Source organism: Apium graveolens, chromosome 1 (assembly GCF_009905375.1).
Source record: "Apium graveolens cultivar Ventura chromosome 1, ASM990537v1, whole genome shotgun sequence".
Lineage (NCBI taxonomy): Eukaryota > Viridiplantae > Streptophyta > Magnoliopsida > Apiales > Apiaceae > Apium > Apium graveolens.
This window is the reverse complement of record NC_133647.1, coordinates 115,575,395-115,580,608: the sequence shown is the minus strand read 5'-3', so window position 1 is coordinate 115,580,608 and position 5,214 is coordinate 115,575,395.

The window sequence follows — 5,214 nt, the reverse complement described above, 5'->3', positions numbered from 1 at the left end:
AAACATGGTTTTAAGATATCTTCTCAACTCATTAATATCATCAGTATGAAAAGCATAAGTAGTTTGAGGTACCTTTGTTTCAGCAGCTTCAGAACTGCTCTCAGAACTTGATTTATCAGCATTTGCCATCAATGCATAGTTCTCCTCACTTTCAGAGTCTGAGGTGTCTGTCCAGCTTTTCTGCTTTGTGACAAGAGCTTTGCCTTTGTCACTCTTGGTCTTCTTGCAATCAGGAGATATGTGGCCTTTCTCACCACAATTATAACATTTAACATTGGTGTAATCTCCTCTGTCAGACTTTCCTCCTCTTCCTTCAGATCTTCTGAAATTCTTCTTATCAGAACTTATGCCTTTCCTGGAAAACTTCTTTCCCTTCCTGAACTTCCTGTATGCAATCTTTGTGATTCCTTTCACCATAAGAGCACACAGCTTCATCATCTCCTCATCAGCATCAGTCTCAGGCAAGCTTTCAGAATCTGAGTCATCATCACTCTCAGAACTTGATGACTCAGTATCAGACTTTATGAAAAGAGCTTTACCCTTGTCTTTCTTTGAGGAAGGTGCTTTGGGGGATTCCTCTTCAGCCTTGAGAGCAACTGTCCTTGACTTTCCTCCTTTCCTCTTGCTTCTTTGTTCCATCTCAAGTTCATGAGTCTTGAGCATTCCATAGATTTCATCAAGAGTTGTTTCATCAAGATTGTAGTTGTCTCTTATTGTTGTTGCCTTCAAATCCCAGCATTCAGGAAGAGCTAACAGGAATTTTAGGTTGGTATCTTCAAGATCATACTCTTTATCAACCAATGACAAATCATTCAAAAGTTTGACAAATCTATCATATAAATCATTCAATGACTCATTAGATTTTGAGTCAAAATGTTCATACTCTTGAGTGAGTATTGTCTTCCTGTTCTTCTTAACTGTTTCAGTTCCTTGACACCTTGTCTCCAGTGCATCCCATATCTCCTTGGCAGTCTTGCAGTTGATTACCCTGTTTGACATTACATTATCAATGGCACTATGCAGTAAGTGTCGTACCTTGGCATCCTTAGCAATAGATGCTATATCTTCAGCAGTGTAATCACTCTTTTCCTTTGGTACAGTCATTGCTGCTTCACCTGCAACTACAACAGCGAGCTTGGTAGGTTTGTGAGGCCCTTCCTTGATTCTATCAAGATATTCTGGATCTGTTGCTTCCAGAAACATGGTCATCCTTACCTTCCATATGGGATATTCAGATGGTCTCAATATGGGAACTCTAATAGTCTCATATCGACTCTGAATTGATGTCTTTGATGATTCCTCAGTTTTGGTAGGCTTAGTTGGAGTTTCTGTGTCAGACATGATTGTGTTTGGATCTTTAACTGTATGTATGTTTACAGAAAGCTCTGATACCACTTGTTAGGTCACACTATCACTGTAGAGGGGGTGAATACAGTGTTTATTACAATCAAATCGAACTTCAAGAACTTAAGTAACAAAAAACAAACTTTATTGAAACAATAAACTCTGTTACAATTTGGAACTGTTATCTCTCAGTGATGAACAAAATATCACGAGAGCTGCTAGGGTTAAGTAAATAATATTCTCGATTATGATAACACTTATAGTGTAAATCCTATGTCTGTGTTTATATATTACACAGTTACAAGATAATCGCTAATTGATATGGAATATAATTCTGCTTCCTAATATATATCAATCAGATATCTTTTCTTCCAAGTATTCCATTCTTTATGGAATTCCTTCTTCATGCATATCTCTTCTTATGTTTATCTTGATCTTCTTAACTTTAATCAGCTGCTGTCCTTATCTGATCGTCCTTCAGCACTTAAGTTCTGATATCTATCTCCTGATGCTTATCTCCTGATAACATAAGTACTGATATCCCTTAAGTCCTGACGTCCAGTATAAGTACTGATCAGTTAAGTACTGATTTGTCCTGTTCAAATAAGATCTGAAATCTAAACATAAAACATATTAGCCATGACATTATCAAATATATCTAACAGATACAAACCTTGTGCTTATTCCGAAGAAGAAAAATCCTACAACTATGGGCGATTTAAGGCCGATAACGCTTTGCAATGTTCTTTGTAAGGTGATTACCAAGGTTTTGGCTAATCGTGTGAAAGGATTGCTAGACAAAGTTATATCAGATACTCAAAGTGCCTTTATTCCTGGTCGTCTTATTACAGATAATATTTTGATTTCCTTTGAGGTGCTCCATTATCTGAAAAGGAAGAATCAGGGGCGAGATGGTTATATGGCTTTAAAGTTAGACATGAGTAAGGCGTACGACAGAATTGAGTGGGGGTTTTTAGATGCTGTGATGGAGCGAATGGGATTTCAACATAGTTGAATTGATCTGGTGATGGGTAGTATAACCTCGGCTCGCTATAGAGTTAATCATGGTGGTCATTGCCTTGGACCTATTACTCCCACGCGTGGTATTAGATAAGGGGACCCTTTGTCCCCTTATCTTTTTATTATGTGTGCTGAGGGACTATCTAGTCTAATCAAAAAGTTTGAGGAAAAGCGTTGGATTCGTGGATGTAAAATTGCTAGAGGGGCTCCGGTGATTTCTCATATGTTGTTTGCAGACGATTCATATCTATATTGTCGAGCTAATGAGATGGAAGCTAGAAACATTAAGAAATTGCTTTCAGTTTTTGAAGGAGCATCGGGGCAAAAGGTTAATGCCAGCAAATCGTCTATTTTCTTTAGTACGAACACTGCTGTGAGTGAGAGGGGAAGGGTGGAGGAAATTCTGGGAATGCAGACTGCTACTGAACACAGCAGATATCTTGGATTGCCTAGCACCATGGGTCGTAATAAAACGGCTGTTCTGGGTTTTCTGAAGGAAAAAATGAGGAGTAAAGTGGAGAGTTGGAGTGGACGATGGATGGTCAAAGCGGGTAAAGAAGTTCTGATTAAATCTGTTGCCCAGACCCTACCTAGTTATGCAATGAATGTTTTTCTTCTTCCTATGAAACTTTTCCAGGATATGGAACAAATTATGTGCAAGTACTGGTGGCAAGCGTCGGGAGCTCAAAGGAAGGTATTCATTGGTTGTCCTGGGATAAGTTGGTTATTCATAAAGACAAAGGAGGCATGGGGTTTCGAAGTTTACGAGATTTTAATCTCGCTATATTAGGCAAGCAGGGGTGGCGCTTGATGGCTAACGATTCTAGTCTTGTGAACAGGGTGTTTAAGGCCAAATATTATCCTAATGGTTCATTTCTGACAGCGTCATTAGGACATAATCCTAGTTTTGTCTGGAGATCTATATTGGAGGCACAGTCTTTAGTTAAGGAAGGGTGTAGATGGAGCATTGTTGATGGAGCTTCTGTCCAGGTTTTAAATCAACCTTGGCTTCCTTGCGTAGATAATCCTTACATCACCTCTACTCACCCAGGCTTAGTAGGAGCTAAAGTTAACCAATTAATGTGTACGGGGGAGAGAGTCTGGGATGGTGAGATTCTTGATGATCTGTTAAATGATCGTGATAAGCAGCTTATTCAGAATGTTATGCTCAGTGACGAGGTAGGACCTGATCAACATTACTGGAACATGGAAGCTTCAGGTAACTATACTGTCAAGAGTGCTTATAATTTCTTGCAAAGACTGCATGGTAGATGGAATGAGTCTAATAACTTTGGTTTTTGGAGGTCGTTGTGGAATCTTAAAATTCCTGCTAATATAAAACATCTTCTATGGCGGGCATGTATGGGGATATTACCTACTTCGACTCAGTTAAGACAGAAACACGTGGATTCAATGGACTCTTAGAATCACAAAAGTAGGACAATTAGGGGAGGTGATAGAGACAATCTTTATTTTATAGAGTTTGTCCTCTTGGATGCTTTGATCAAAGCCACCGTGGAGCAGCTATTTATGTTTGATAAGTGGGAGATTTTGTCAAAAAAATAGTTGTCGTACATTTTTAAAATTGATAGAAAAAGAAGTTGAATTTGGTTTCAATATAAATTAATTGAGTATTACATAATACTAGCTTAAAACCCGTGCGATGCACGAGTTCTGTTAATATTTATATTTCATATGATTTTATTGAAATTCTAATATAAATAAATAAATACGTTAATTAATAATAATATAATTATAATTTGATTTTGTATAACTTTAAGTTAATACAAATAGTATATTATAAAATAGTATATGGTTGATAAGATTTGAACCATTAACCTTATTTATAAATAATAATTAAATGTTTGATGTTGGCGGGGTTCGAATCTGTGAACTTAGTTAGTGTATTTTTTATAAATATTAATATAAATATTTGTTGTTGGCAGGATTCGAATCTAGAAATTTACTTGTGATTTTATAAATAATAATAAAAATATTTATTGTTGGCGGGATTCGAACATGTAAGTTTGGCTGGTGTATTTTTTTAGTATTCGGATCTAACGGTTATGAACATTTGATTAAGAGATCTGACGGTCGTGATTGAAAGGGATAACCAAAAACAGGGTAAACAAACTACAAATTATACCCCTGTTCGGTTATTATAGTTTAGTATAGATATACATAAGGTTAATTAAATAAATTCAGCAAGTACCATGTTTCGTCTATTACATAATAATATAGATTCTTTACCCGATTTGTATTGAATTTGTTAAATAATTATCATATGATAATAGACTAATAGTACAAAGAAGGGTGCATTTGTAATTAAGATTTGTTATTTATAGTGATCTGTGGTGGTTTTAGTAGTGTCGCTTTTAGAGAATGTGAATTGGTCTCTTGGTGGTGGTTCTTGTTCAGGATATGAGCGGTCATAAAAGAATTAGTACACGATTAAATTAATGAAAGAAGTAGTAGCCGACTTCAATACTAATTAATTTAATTAATTAATAAGGATAATTAAGTAATTTCAGCAAGTACCGACCGATCGACCGACCGACTATCAAATTTTTAATATTTTGTCTATTATAATATAGTATAGATTACATGATACAAAAAATATATAAATATTTTTTTATGTTTATTTTCTGGTTACACGGTACAAGATATACAAAATAAATATATTTATAATTAAATATTATCATTCATTATAAATATGAATATTTATGATAAATATATCAAAATATAACTGCGTATATTTATAATTAGTACTTTTAAAATATTGCACAGTTTTATAATAATGTAAGTACAAGTGATTTTAATGAATATTTTTCATCTAATTTTGTAAAAAAT